Here is a 16,198-nt window from a genome sequence, read left to right on the forward strand (position 1 = left end):
GACTGGTCAATTCTTTTCTAGCAAAACTGGCTTTCCACAGAAAATTTAATTTTTGACTGAACATTTTTTTCCATAAATTCATCATGCCCAGGGACTCCCAGTATGCACCGCCTCCCCTCTCCAAGAGGAGAGCCTGTGGTGATCATGGGAGACATAGTCCAACCAGGGAGCCCAGCGTACACAAGAGAATGGGAACATGGAAAACACAAACAATTCCCATGAAGCACCAAGGCAGCCTTTCCAAATTGAAATATTTCAGTTTTCAGCCAAAATATTCCAGTATTAAAATGTCTTCTGTGAATCATTTTTCCCCCCACAGGAGAAAACAACATATAAACAACTCTACTGAGCATTACAGAAGTACCTAAAAATAAAAGGCAAGTTATTGTTCCTTGCAGAGTCCTGACACTACTACTTCTTCTGCATGCAGGTTGTGCTGGAAAGAATCACTGAGCTAGATTGGAGAAGGATGTAATCCATTGCTGGTATAGACCAGTAGCAGACTGCTTCCTCCCTGTAGTAATTCTGGAAAAATTTCTCTCTCTCTCTCTCTCTCTCTCTTCATCAGGCACTTTATGAATTATTTTCATGTTTTACAAAGTTGGAATCCTTTATAGATTTGGAAAGCTTCAAAATACATTTCCCTTTTGTTTTTCTCACAAGTCTTTCTTATAAAAGCTATTTTATATACAGTAACTAGAAATTGAAAATTAGTGTGTACTGCTTATCACTCTGGTGTCTTTTCTGAGCTGTCATTCAAAGTCATTAGGATTGAATCGTTTTAACTGTGAGGTCTTTGTTTTAACAAACTAAATATGAGAAAGATAATTTTCCATTTTAATTATTTTAATAAAAATAATGACACGTTTTGCTTAAAAGATAAAATTAAACTTCAGTAAAGGTACTTTTAATTACAGGCTATGTGGGAAAGTCCAGTTCTCCTTCTTTCTCTTAGATTTCTCATTTGTTTTAAGGACAACAGCAGTAAAATATTGCCAATGGCTACAAAATTCACTAAAACAGTGATATATAATGCTCACTGGTCTGCTTCAGATGTCTGCAATGTTATCAACTTTTGCAAGGAAAATACAGAACCCTGAATCAAGACTTGGCAGATAAGTGAAGGAGGACCTGACTTTCACATGTTGTAGTTAAAATGTGTTACTATGAAATTGTTTAAAGGGACACCTTCAACTTGGAAATAACTTCTCTCTCTGAAATGTTTGTACTTACTAACATTATGGTGACATCTAAGGTTAGGAACATTTTTTTCCTTTTATTTTTTCAGTTGCTCCATTTGGCAGCACGTTGTGCAGTCAATTTCACTGACCCCTGTATAGCCAGTTGTACCCTGGCCCTGAAAAGACTTTCAGAGGGGCTTAATTTTACACTCGTGAGCAATCCCATTGATTTCAACAGAATTGCTCATGTGCTCAATGTTAAGTATGTGTGTAAGACTTTGTGGGATCAAGGTCTTTGGTAGGTTTCTTCCTTGCAGGAAAAAATTGGATAAATGTGAACAGGAGAGCGGTCAACGCTTGATACTTTTGAAGAATTAAAAAAAGCCCATCAGATTATACTCTGCAGAGTATAAAACTGCAATTTTTTAAATGAATCAATTAAAATAAATCAAGTTGATAGTGGCCCTTTAAGACAGATTTTATGTAGTCACTTAATTTATTTTGCAGATGATTTTCAGCTCTTTTTTATTATTATTATGGGCTCAACCTTGCACAACTCCTGAAGGAGCTCAGCACCTTCAATTCTCATTGACACCTCTAAGAGTTGCTCAGTTATCGTAGGTCAGAGTTTCCTAAATCCACATAATCATTCGCTCTGGGAACTCAAATTCATGGGGTTTTCCAAAAATGTGGGCCACATTCTGGCTTCATTTATATCTGTGTAGCTGAGATCAGAATCTGGCCTCTTGTATGAAAAGCTTGCTTGCATTGTCCGTTATGAGCTCAATATTGATTTGGGAACATAAGTACATTAGGGTTTTTTTGGGGGGGCAGAGAGGAGAGATTGATGTTGGTTTTTGCATTTGTTTCTTTCAGTCAACCAGTGAAGCAACCCAATGCTCTTATGGCAAAGTTCTGTCCCCTCTGTGCAAAGCCATATGAATAGAGTCTTTGTATATGTATTTCCATGGGGATAGGTGGAGATAAAACGCCAGGGCATGGTGCTTCATTGTAGTTGCTATTACAGCTGACTGAATATACTATATGCATTCAGTTTAGCCCCTGATTTGGAAAGGTACTTAAGCACATGCTTAACTTCAAGCAGATGGGTAGTACTACTCACCTAAAACTTTGGCATGTATTTAAGTATATTGCTGAATTGGGCCCATAAATACTAACTAATTATAAATATATTCACTATAACTTAAAGGCCCTATTTCCTCCCTACATGGTTTATCATCAACACTAAATTCTTTTTCCTAAGTGTTTGTCGTTTACAGTCAAAAACTGTAGTGCATTAATGGACTTTTTTCCTGCATTAGGATTAATGAGTACCAGAAGAATTGCTTGTGATGGCCAAATTAAATTCAACCAACACTTTCCTATTTATATTCTGTTAACATCATCGTTCTTTCTAAGCTACAGAGATTTGGGGTACTAAACATGCAAAAATCACAACAGAGGAGGGAATTATCCAAGTTTCATTTCAAATCAGTTTAAGTTCTCTCAAAAGTAATATTACTCAGACTTGATACAATATCACCATATTTGCTTCCTTCTTCGGCTTTCTTTATTTAGTTTAAGTTGAACTATACTTAGGAAGTTCTTTTTAATTTTATGTTAAAGTTTTCAGATCTCTTTTTTCCAGTCTTTCTCTAATGGAAAAGACTGAAGATGTACTGTAGCATCATGTGGGGTGGGGTGGGGTGGGGAAGACAGGATGGGGAAGGGGAGAAAATTCTTCAAAATGTTTCTATATCAAATTCTTACTATGAAAAAAAAACAATTCTAACTATGAAAAGCCATATTCAATATACAGTCAGATAGTATCTGGCTATTCTCTAGTTGCTTGAAATGGCCAGAAATTCTGCAGTAACAACTTCTTGAGATTGTATGTTTCATTTTGAATTTGAATTTGGATGCGTATATTCATCTATATCTATACATCTTTGCAAGTCGAAGGGGAACTTCCACTTATGGTAACACAATGTTACCTGCTAATGCTCAACATTTGGGTCCAGTTCTGCCCCTCCTACTCATGCTGAGCAGCCCCTTACCACACAAGTAGCCCCACTGAAATCATTGTGATTACTTGCAGAGTCGGGTACTACTCAGTATGAGAAACGGTAGAACATACCTCTCTGTGATTAGGAGAGCTCACACACATGTTAAAGAGAGAGCTGAGTTGTGCCTATGGGGGGAAATCATTTCAAAAATACCATAAAAGTATCAGAAGTGGCAAAAAAAAAACTTGTGTTGCTTTGTTCCTGAAAGTATAGAAACAGGCCACTCTGAAGGGGTCTTCCTTTTTTGAGCACAGAAAATAGCAACTCAGACAATGGATGCTGAACCCACAGACAAAGAAAGAGTGGCTGCTGCATTCCACCCATCCATACTTTCAGTGGAGCACTTTCAGAGAGGCAACCACACCCAGTCAGAGCCATTAAATTACCCTTTTCCTGCCTTTAGCAGGGGAGGACCTTTTACTGGACTGCAGGAGAAAGAGCTAATTCCAAATGAATGCCTGGCACTGAGAGGGGGGGGATGCCCCCGCCTTCGGTTCTCTGCTTAGCCGTTGGCCGGGTAAAGGGGAAAGGGTGCCAGCTGATTGGCAACAGGGCAAGGAAGAGGTGAACTATGAAGTAGCCAGGATCTTTTTAGCATTGGGGGGGAGCGGGACAGTGTTAACACATAGTGATAGCCGATTAAATGACCCTCAGCTCTTTAAGGAAGATGCATTTCATCTGTCAGATTCTGGGGCTGACATTTGGTTCCATCACATTAAGGATTGGGTCAGGCGGGAGCTGGGTACCAGACATGGCACTGTGTCAGGAGTTATCCAGTGCGGATAAAGGTTAAAAAGGGCCAGCTCCCAGAGTTAAAGGAGACCTGGGATTGTGCAGCTGGATCTTGCACTGATAGTGGGAGAAGCAGTTGAAGTCTTTGCAGACTGAGGTTCCACTCACTCAGCCTTATGGCCTGTATCACTCCATCCCCTTTATGTGGTGTGTGTGTGTGTGTGTGTGTATAGATTTCACAACTGAATAGAGCCCATAGTAGGGAGACCCTACCATGAATTATTGTGTAGTTTCGGGTAAGAGCCCTGTAACCTACACTGAAACCTATTAAATGCCTGGTGTGTCAGAGCAGGGAGCAGGCAAAGTAGTGCCCTTCCCTACTGTATAATTAATAAAGTTGCAGCCTGCTGTTTAAACCCATCCAACATCCGTCAATCATTTGTCTCAGTTCTTAATTTGTAATGAAAGAGGTGCCAGGGCTCAAGCAACTGTTTTACATTCACAACTGATGCAGCAAGCCCAGAGGTGCCAGAGCTATGAACTGCCAAGTCTAGAGGTGCTGGGGCATAGCCCTGGCACAAATTAAGCACTGATTAGTCTGCTTTCCCTCCTCAAACAGCAGGAGCATCAACTGGCATGTTCCTGAGTACAGTCATAGGCCCTAAGTTTCTGCAGTTCTTCTTGAATAAAACAAAGGGAGGCAAATTACAAGATTTAAACCACCAACATAGAATATTAGGGTTGGAAGGGACCTCAGGAGATCATCTAGTCCAACCCCCTGCTCAAAGCAGAACCAATCCCCAATTTTTGCCCCAAATGGCCCCCTCAAGGATTGAACTCTCAACCTTGTGTTTAGCAGGCCAATGCTCAAACCACTGAACTATCCCTCCCACTGTTAAAAAAGTACTATCAGAAGCACTTTCTCTCTGTCCATGGTTGCCTTTACTGCAATCTATGGATGTGGGGTAGGTGTAGCCGTATTGGATAAATTTGTCCCTTAGCCCTAAATTAAATGCTTTTGTCACTTGGGACAAAATAGCCGCAGGTAGGGCTAAGCCTCAGTGCAGTGGGCATTTGCCCCACTGTTGCAAAGATGAAACAATGTCTATTATATAATTATTAAGGGAATATAGCACTGTGGAGATGTAGCAAACTACATGATTGATGAGATATTCAAATCTGGCTTCCGAGTTAACACTGCTGTATGACTTGTAGGGGAGGAACAGTAGACTCCCTCACTCTCCAGCCCCCCTGAGTTTTAGAGTTTTAGAGTTTTGCCTTAGAGTTTTAGAGTTCTGCCTTAATCTAGAATCAGGTTTGAGTCCAAAACTAAATGGTGTGGCTCTTCAAAGGGAACCCTGTCAAGAAGTAATTTAAAGCCAGAAAGAATAATCACAGCAATAGCTCATCGTTTCCCAAGAGAGTTATTCTTTAATGTATGGAGGTACAAAAGTAAGTGGGTCACATGACCACGTCAAGTTTTTGCCACCACAGATGAGTATGCTGTGCTTTCCAGCAAGAAGAAAGGCTGGGACAAAGTATAAAAGCAGCACATCTGCCTTAAAAAGCAACATCACAAGCAGAGTAATAATATTTTGCACATGTGAGCACCTCCTATCCAAGGATCTCAAAGGCACAAATTAAGCTTCCAAACATCTTTGTGAGGATATAAAGATTATTCTCCACATTTCCAGATGGACAAACTGAGATAAAGAAAGAATGTTTAGGGGCCAGAGCCTGCTACTTCTGCTAATGTTGAGTAGTACCTACTCTGTTTTTTTCCATTGAAACCGACAAGATTGCTCAGGAAGTATGTACTACTCAATGTGAGTAAGGGTATCAGAATCTGGCCACGAGTGACTTAGCCAAAGAAATGAATGCCCGAGCTAAGAACAGAAGCCAGATCGTTTAACTTCCAGTCCTAGAGTTTAACCATAAGATCATCCTTCCTTATTTATTATAAATAATAATGTGTTTAGTTACTTAATTTACAGAACACATATAATGAGACACATAAGCACTGAACAATGAAGACCAACTACAAATTATTCCAAATTCCAAGAAAAGCTAAACAGCCAAATACAATATACAGCAAGACAGCATCAAAAAGACACCCCATTCCCAAAAGAATGACTTCCCAGCTAGTTAGGGGAGAAAAAGGAACTGTAGATATAAAAGCCAGGGGCAGGATCCCCAAACAATTTGTGACACCCTGGTTTAAATTATTGGGATTTACAGCAGACTCTACAGGCAATCAATAAGGGACTCAAGGAGGGAATTTCGTAACCAAGAACTCCTGACTTAGAAAGACTTGCCTTTGATCATGACTGAACTTAAGGACTGAGGGAACATCAAAGACCAAATTTTTATAAGTCCTCACATGACAGAACTTTACCAGTAAACTATGGTTTGCTCTGGGACAAGGGGGGAGGGGCACAAATAATTCATAATGTGTTTCCCAGAAATAATCTCTTATAGGGTTTGTTGTGTGTGTGGATTGTCATTGAAACTTATTATTTCAGTGCTACTATTAATAGCTGTGTAACTGAAGCCACACAATTATTTTAGAGTGAAATTTCTTTAGAGTGGAATTTCTATTTTATATAGCATCTTTCATAACAAAAGGTATTACAAAGCAATTTACAATTTTTCTTCTGACCCACCACTGTGTAGGCAATATGGTGTCTTGCCTGCTTTCTTTTTGTGCCTGTGGAAAAGATCACATTTTGATGAAAGAGAAGTACAGGTTCCATGGCAGAACTCTAATAGTGTATTTCTCTTTTGTAAATGGAATTGGTCTGATGCCATGTTTCTGTCCTTTTCTTTGCAGAGTAAAGATTCCATACTGTTTCTACACAGCTGATGTCAGCCTTACATTTCTCATAAACTCATTCTACAGTTTACATACAATAAAGAGCTATTTTCTCTCACTGAGTTGTTGAGAGGAGAGTCTATTGATAAAGTCTATTGATAGAGATTCTCTAGGTTTTAGTCAGGAGGAGAGGATGGAAGAGGATAAAGTATGGGCCAGATCAGACAAGAAACATTCACATAAAAAAGAATCTGACACATCAGAAAAGGGCAGACAAATAAACAGTGACAAGTTTTTAAAGTGCTTGTACACAAATGCTAGAAGTCTAAATAATAAGATGGGTGAACTAGAGTGCCTCGTGTTAAAGGAGGATATTGATATAATAGGCGTCAGAGAAACCTGGTGGAGTGAGGACAATCAATGGGACACAATCATTCCGGGGTACAAAATATATTGGAAGGACAGAACAGGTTGTGCGGTTGGGGGCGGGGATGGGGAAAAATGGCACTATATGTGAAAGAAAATGTAGAATCAAATGAAGTAAAAATCTTAAATGAATCCATATGTTCCATAGAATCTCTATGGATAGTAATTCCATGTTCTAATAAAAATATATCAGTAGGGATCTATTATCGACCACCTGACCAGACAGTGATAGTGACGATGAAATGCTAAGGGAGATTAGAGAGGCTATCAAAATAAAGAACGCAATAATAGTGGGGGATTTCAATTATCCCCATATTGACTGGGTACATGTCACCTCAGGATGAAATGCAGAGACAAAATTTCTCAATACTTTAAATGACTGCTTCTTGGAGCAACTGGTACAGGAACCCACAAGGGGAGAGGCAACTCTCGATTTAGTCCTGAGTGGAGAGCAGGATCTGGTCCAAGAGGTAATTATAACAGGACCGCTTGGAAATAGTGATCATAATATAACAACATTTATATAACAAAATATATATATGTTATATATATAACATTAATATAACAAAAGTAACCAAGTGGGGTCACATGACCACGTCAAGCTTTTGCCACCACAGATGAGTATGCTGTGCTTTCCAGCAAGAAGAAAGGCTGGAACAAAGTATAAAAGCAGCACATCTGCCTTAAAAAGCAACATCACAACAAGTAACAGGACCGCTTGGAAATAGTGATTTCATTTAACATTCCTGTGGTGGGAAGAACGCCTCAACAGCCCAACACTGTGGCATTTAATTTCAGAAAGGGGAACTACACAAAAGTGAGGAGGTTAGTTAAAAAGAAATTAAAAGGTACAGTGACTAGAGTGGAATTCCTGCAAGCTGCTTGGACACTTTTCAAAGCACCATAATAGAAGCTCAACTTAAATGTATACCCCACATAAAAAAACACAGTAAAAGAACTAAAAAAGAGCTACCGTGGCTTAACAACCATGTAAAAGAAGCAGTAAGATACAAAAGCATCTTTTAAAAAGTGGAATTCAAATCCTAGTGAGGTAAATAGAAAGGAGCATAAACACTGCCAAATTAAGTGTAAAAATGTAATAAGAAAAGCGAAAAAGGAGTTTGAAGAACAGCTAGCCAAAAACTCAAAAGGTAATAACAAAATGATTTTTAAGTACATCAGAAGCAGAAAGCCTGCTAAAAAACCAGTGGGGCCCCTGGACGATCGAGATACAAAAGGAGCACTTAAAGACAATAAAGTCATTGCGGAGAAACTAAATGAATTCTTTGCTTCCATCTTCACAGCTGAGGATATTAGGGAGATTCCCAAACCTGAGCCATCTTTCGTAGGCAACAAATCTAAGGAATTGTCACAGATTGAAGTGTCACCAGAGGAGGTTTTGGAATTAATTGATAAACTTAACAATAACAAGTCACCGGGAAGAGATGGCATTCACCCAAGATGGCATTTCACTCACTTTATCTGAAAGAACTCAAATGTGAAATTTCAGAACTATTAACTATGGTTTGTAACCTGTCCTTTAAATCAGCTTCTGTACCCAGTGACTGGAAGATAGCTAATGTAACGCCAATATTTAAAAAGGGCTCTAGAGCTGATCCCTGATTACAGTACCGGGCAAATTAGTTGAAAGGGGTAAATAGTAAAGAATAAAATTTTCAGACATATAGAAGAACATAAATTGTTGGGCAAAAGTCAACATGGTTTCTGTAAAGGCAAATCATGTTTTACTAATCTATTAGAGTTCTTTGAAGGGGTCAACAAACATGTGGACAAGGGGGATCCAGTGGACATAGTGTACTTAGGTTTCCAGAAAGCCTTTGACAAGATCCCTCACCAAAGGCTCTTACGTAAATTAAGTTGTCATGGGATAAGAGGGAAGAACCTTTCATGGATTGAGAACTGGTTAAAAGACAGGGAACAAAGGGTAGGATTAAATGGTAAATTTTCAGCATGGAGAGGGGTACTAGTGGTGTTCCCCAAGGGTAAGACCTAGGACCAATCCTATTCAACCTATTCATAAATGATCTGGAGAAAGGGGTAAACAGTGAGGTGGCAAAGTTTGCAGATGACACTAAACTGCTCAAGATAGTTAAGACCAAAGCAGACTGTGAAGAACTTCAAAAAGATCTCACAAAACTAAGTGATTGGGCAACAAAATGGCAAATGAAATTTAATGTGGATAAATGTAAAGTAATGCACATTGGAAAAAATAACCCCAACTATACATACGATGGGGGCTAATTTAGCTACAACTAGTCAGGAGAAAGATCTTGGAATCATCGTGGATAGTTCTCTGAAGACATCCACACAGTGTGCAGCAGCAGTCAAAAAAGCAAACGGGATGTTAAGAATCATTAAAAAAGGGATAGAGAATAAGACAGAGAATATCTTATTGATCATTACCTGTTAGGTTCACTCCTTCTGGGGCACCTGACATGGCCACTGTCAGTAGACAGGATACTAGGCTGGATGGACCTTTGGTCTGACCCAGTATGGCCATTCTTATGTTCTTATGTGACGAATTTACAGTATCTAATATTTTCACTTTCTGGAAATCCTCAAGTCACAATTATAGAGTTTGGAAAAATGTATTTGACTTTCATTGGGAAATCAATGTCAACACTGCTTGTCTAACATCATAGACCATATGAACTACTTTAAACATTCTCGCTGGAGTACTGACATTTTATATCTTCTGTTTGAAGCTTCAGACAAATAGCGGATAATGTCCATCCTGTTATATCAGCTTTACACTGCTGTAACTGCATGGAGGTATAATCACTTGAGATACATCAGCATAAAACTGGTGTCATGAAATGGAGAATTGATCCCCTTGTATTTGTTTTTGATTAATAATTTGATTTTATTAGATTGTGTCAACATTCTTTTGGGGGATTTTTACAATCCTCAAAATTAGACGAGCTCCCCCATAAATATTAAAGGCCAAATTTTTATCACCAACCTCTATTTTGATCCCACACTCAACTGTACACACAATTTTGTAAGCAAAAACATTTCAATATCTAATTATCTGATTGTAGTCAGACAAATACCTAATATTTTTCATAAGGGTTATTTGTTGATGATCATTTTATTGCAAAGTTCTCTATAACTCCATCCCCTGGCCACACATGTCAATCATTTTTTTTTTAGTAAACATATTTACCATTTTTTCCCATTCAGTGTGATGTACTTTCACTGGAGTTAAACAGGTGATGTGGCCCTATTTCCCTTCCCCCCTCCCAAATCCCTAGTTGTATCTTTTTTTTGTCAGCGAGTATGGATCACCAACTGGAAAGTAGCTGTACGACGCCCAATTCCCAGTAGAGAAACCGACCTGGCACTCAAAATGAGTCTTAATGTTCTGTATTATTGGAAATCTATAAATGAACTGAGACACAGAATCCAATTGACAAATTTGGTGAGCTAAAATTAGGCTGTTAAACCAAGTTTAGGCACTTAATATAGCTAGGTGCTTAAATTAGTCACCCAGGGTTTGAAAACTACGCCTTTCTTGTAAAAAAAGATTAGAATATGTTAGGTCAGCCCCTGCTGTAACCCCATTGACTTCAGGATCCTGCAAATGAGGCTGACTCTTGCTATGCTTATATTTGGATACCAAACAAAGAAATTTCAGTAGCCACCTATTTCTGGTTACTTATTCCTTTCAGGGTTCCCTGCCTTTATTCTCAGTCTTTCAACTGATTTCTGGAGATTAAAAATCTCTTGGAAATCCTGAGTTGGGCTTTCAGTTCACTCTCTTGCCATTTTATTGAATAAACGGTTTAAAATTATGGTTTGCTTCTCAAATTCCACTGTTTGCTCTTTTTCTCTCTCTCTCTCTTCCTCTTACAAAGTCTTTGATATATTTCAGGTGAAAACAAAAGCACATTAATTTAAAATACTATCACAGGAAAAATATTGCTTTGAAAGGATAGCAGCGTAGACCAACCAAGATGATGTCAGGTGTCATAAGTAAGTAAAAGTATGAGGAGAGGTTAAAAGCAATAATATTTTTCCCCCTGGAAGAGAAGCCTTTGATATAACGTAATTCAAAGCTATCACTAGGATCAATAAAGTTCATACTTTTGCAGCAAATGTTTCATAGTGGTAATATGAAAAATAAGGTTTCTGCAAGCCTGCTTTCATTATCGTGAATGGAAGTCAATAGGAACTAGCCTCAGGAATAAGGATCAGTCACATAAGGATTACTCATCTGAGTGAGGTTTGCAGGATCAGGCAAGGAAGTGTCAATGGAGAATTCAGGCAGAACTGTTACTATTTTTTTTTTTTTGTGGTAATAAGTGAAAGTTGATGTCAATAGAGTATTTTCTATATAAGTTTGGTTCCTTATTTCTGGACCCCGGTTTTCATACAGTACATATATTAGCTTATGAAAAATTATTGATGCCTAATTTAATAATGAGAATGACCGCTATTCATTTTTATTGGCCCTCAATCCATGATTTTAATGTATTTTGCAAATTAGAGATCCCACATTTTTATCAAATATTTTATCAGAAGTTGGCAAACTCCGTCTTCTCCCTTGAGCCAGCCTCATAACAGCAAGCAACAGCCCAAAGACAAACGATTTAAGATTTGAAAGTAACATCAATAACAAGCCTTGGCACTTTATTGTTACTTCTCACTATGCTTAAGCTATTTTTGCTAAACAAGCATCTATGATTTCTACATACTAAATAATTATACTGGATTTGATCCAGGATTGATTATTTGCTCTGACTGCATACTATAGAGTAATACAGAAGTAATACAGAGCAGATAGCTAAACAGGGTTTCTGGGAAGTAGATTAATTGTTTTGAAAAGCCTGTGATGAATGCACCTCTTTGATCAATTTGCTCAAAGCATATTATGCTGCATGTGAGATGTGTTGTGTCTCATACACGATACACTAATTTTCCACAGGACAAGGTGTTTTTTATCATCAAATGCAGAGATGAATGGATGAAAATACTGTAGCTCAATTTAAAATGATCTGATATCTTTATGATTTAGATGGAATAAATGTTTCTGATATTAGCAACTTAAAACATGGATTTCGAAAGAAAATCTGTACATAGGATTACAATGTATTCATATAAAGTTTGGGGTTTTTTTAATCTCCATTATGATTCTCATCTAAGCTAAATCAATGTAGTTGGATTGACCCCTACAAAGCAAATTCAGTTTATACCATCTGATGATCTAGGCCTTTGTCTTCATGTTGCACATGTGTATGTATTTCAGAGAAGGGCTCCATACATTCAATTTATAACCCAATATATTTTGCACACAATAGAGGCCTGATTTGTCTCCCGCCACAATCAATGGGGACTTGCCATTGACTTCAGTGGCAGGAGAGTCAGGCTATATGGGCTAATTTCTATCTTCAGGGTGAAGAGGACCCGCTCATAGTTTGGCTGTGCAAGATAAGAAAGGATTTGGAGACTCTCAAAGGGGTATTTGGGACAAATCAGTGATGGGATCATAAACTGGGGACAGAGTAGGAAGAGGTCTTTCTGCATGGAAAGGCTGTGCTAGGGCTGCAGTAGTTATTCTAGCCATTAGCCTGGAATTATTACCCTCTGGCTTTGTAAAGACAATTCTTTTCCCTACTTTCTCCTCTTGGGGACTCCCCACCTGAGGTGTCTGAACTGGCTGCTGATGGAGAGTGGATTTGGTCCTATTGTGTATATCAAATTCTAGTTCCATTACATCAGTGGAAATAAGGAGCAAGTCCACAGACTTCATTTGAGTTACACCATTTCAACTGAGAGGAGAGAGAGGTCCCACTTGGTCCTGTCTCAGTGCAAGGGGCTGGACTTGATGACTTCTCAAGGTCCCTTCCAGCCTTACATTTCTATGATACATTTTGCTCTCATATGGCAAAATATACATGCTGTGTATTCATTATATAGGCTCAGTCCTGTAAGCTGTGTTCTAAGCTCCTATTTACTTTAATGGGAGTTCCATCTGCTGGGTTCTAACAGGAGTGGGCCCATACCTTGGACAATGACAGTTTATCCTTCTATGTGTAAGACCATGAAAAACTTCCTATGCATTTTGCTTCTTAACATCATTAGAAAAAACTCTTTAAGATTACAAGTCATGTGACATAAATTAAATGCATATTTCTGGAGGGTGTTGCACACATGCTATGACAATTTTACCCATTAAAGAACAATGAGGTCAATTTAATTCATGATGAGTGAAATTCACTAATGTAAGCGTAACATTGGAGTACAGTTGAGAATCAGGACCATTAACTGGAAGACTAATGTTAATACAGTGTTAAGCTTCAAATATCAAACTTCCAAAAGTTAGGAAGTTCCAAAATTTTATGATTTTCCTACAACATTGATTTGACCTAATTGTACTTTATTTATATTATATGGCTTATTTTAATAATATAAACAGCATATATTGAGGTTTACAATTAAAAAGGAAAACAGGATACTACTAGTACAGCACCTAGCACAATGGGGTCCTGGCTGATGATTAGGGCTCCTATGTGGTACAGTAATATAAATAATATTATATTATTATTTATTAATTACAATGGTGAAATGTGATCAAGTGGAGCTTCCAACTTCCTTGTTCTGGGTGGGATAAGGCCTGAATGCTTACAAGGTTCTCTGACTTTATATAGGAGTTTTCAAATTCTTTTATCTAGAGCTATTAATCATCTGGACCATGTTAACTGGCCAACTTACTTCATCCACATGTAGATCCATCCTTAACTGAGACATCCATAACACCACCTGGAAAACTTCTTCTAACATGCACAGTTGAAATTGTTGGATTCAAATATTTATAACCGTGAACAGATTTTTTTTCCTAATTTGTTTTTTTTAAATGTCACTGAGACAAGTGTCATATCAGACTGTGACATTCTATACCTTGGGGGAGTGTCCTGTAACCCCCATATTCCTCATTTTTATATCATCATGATTTTACATAAAAAGAATGCCTTGTATGGTATCAGGGCATTTGCTGCTGAAAATCGTTCTGCTGAAAATCATTTCTCTATCCATATATATATATATATATATATATATATCAGTGGTGGGCAACTTGTGGCCAATCAGGGTAATCCACTGGCTGGCCGCCAGACAGTTTGTTTACATGTGCATGGCCACCTGCAGCTTTCAGTGGTTGCAATTCTCCGTTCCCGACCAATGGGAGCTGCGGGAAGTGGAGTGGGCCTGATGATAATTCTAACCTGATACACTTTCTAATTGCAATGTAAATGAATTCAAAAAGACCACCATACTGACTACTGGAGCCTCCTACATAAATACAGAAACTAACTCTAATTTATTTCCATTGAAAAAAAGTCACCTTATTACATGGGAAAGCTATAATTTAGAAACAAATAAAGCTGTAAAATATTAATGTAATGTGATACAGCATGGCCAAGAAGGCAGCAGGAGAGTGATCTAAGAGAGATATGTAAGTCCCAGGATGAGGAGAAGCCTTATTCCCTGTAGAGGGCAGAAAGGTTTCTATAGATTAATTAAAAGCACCTGAAGCCCATTAGAGCACCTGAAGCTAGTCACCTGATAAAAACCACCTGCTTCAATTGGCCAGGGGAAGGAGCTGGAGCAGAGGAGAGTTTGGAGGAGTGCTGTGGCTAGCTAGAAGACCAAGACCCTAGGTAAAGAGACACCCAGCTTGTGCAGAGAGGGGGGGGGGCAGGAAGCCCCACAAGCTGAAGAACAAGAGAGGGAAGTAGCCCAGGGAAGGAAGCACTAGTTCAAGTGGTTTACCGCTATCCCTAGGGCCCCTGGGCTGGGACCTGGAGTAGAGGGTGGGCCTGGGTCCCTCCCTCTCCACTATCCTTCTCTGGATTACTAGTGGGACAGTAGATATCCTAGTTCAGGGGCAGGAAACTGTGCCCTGAAACCCCACCCCCCTCAAGAAGAGGAAGCGTGGGACCCATCATAATTGTACTGGCAATTTGCCACAATAAGTTACCAGTGAAAGCAGAGGATTGATCAAAGGAACCCAGTAGTAGGATGACCAGATAGCAAGTGTAAAAAATCAGGCTGGGGTGGCAGGGGTAATAGGTACCTATATAAGAAAAAGCTCCCAAAATCGGGTCTGTCCCTATAAAATTGGGACATCTGGTCACCCTACCCAGTGCAGAAATCAGAAACCTTTTTCAAACTGGGAGTGAAACAGGCCTGTGATGCCTTACTACCCCCACATTTACTCTCTCTCTCTCTCACACTCACACTAATTAAGACAAGCATCACATTAGCTAAATATCTGCCAGTGTCATCGCTTCCCAAGATAAAATACTATTGCAGTGTTCTGCAGGAGATCAGGCAAGATCAGTGGTGTACAACCTTTTCAGTCTCAAAACTAAACATATGGGACTTGATTCTGCACTCTGGCCCAGATCTGATCAGAAATGGTGGAGAAGGGAGTCACAGGAAGGTGGTTGCAGCTTCTTGATCAGTAGCTTCCTGACTTTGGCACAAGAGATGCACAAGGGCAGCTCTAACTCACCCTATTAGCATAAGATCCTGCCAGTGAAGGACTGGGCATAGCTCCCTCCCCTCTCCACCTTGCCCCTGAGGCATGCCTGTCACTCAATGCCCTATGGCAGGAGTGGAGAGGGCAGTAGACACAGGAAACCTTTCTGCCAGCAGTGAGTTTCACTACATGGAGGGATAATCTGATAACCATGTCTAGCCATTTTATATCAGGTAAGCAGTGCACTGCATAAACACTTAACAGACCAGACAATCTGGCCCATTATTTCAAGAAAGTCAGAGGGCCACAGTAAATACTTTGAGGCAAGTTATGTGTCCTGTTCTGCTCTGCTTTTGCCATTCAGGCAGCACACAGGGAGTGAAAAATCTTCTTCTAATTCCTTGCTGACTGTGGGTGGAGGGGTGTGGAGCTGGCAGTCAACTCTTTTGCCTTCCTCCCTCCAGCCTACAGAGGGGGA

This window comes from Eretmochelys imbricata, chromosome 2, assembly GCF_965152235.1.
Source record: "Eretmochelys imbricata isolate rEreImb1 chromosome 2, rEreImb1.hap1, whole genome shotgun sequence".
In the NCBI taxonomy this organism is placed as follows: domain Eukaryota; kingdom Metazoa; phylum Chordata; order Testudines; family Cheloniidae; genus Eretmochelys; species Eretmochelys imbricata.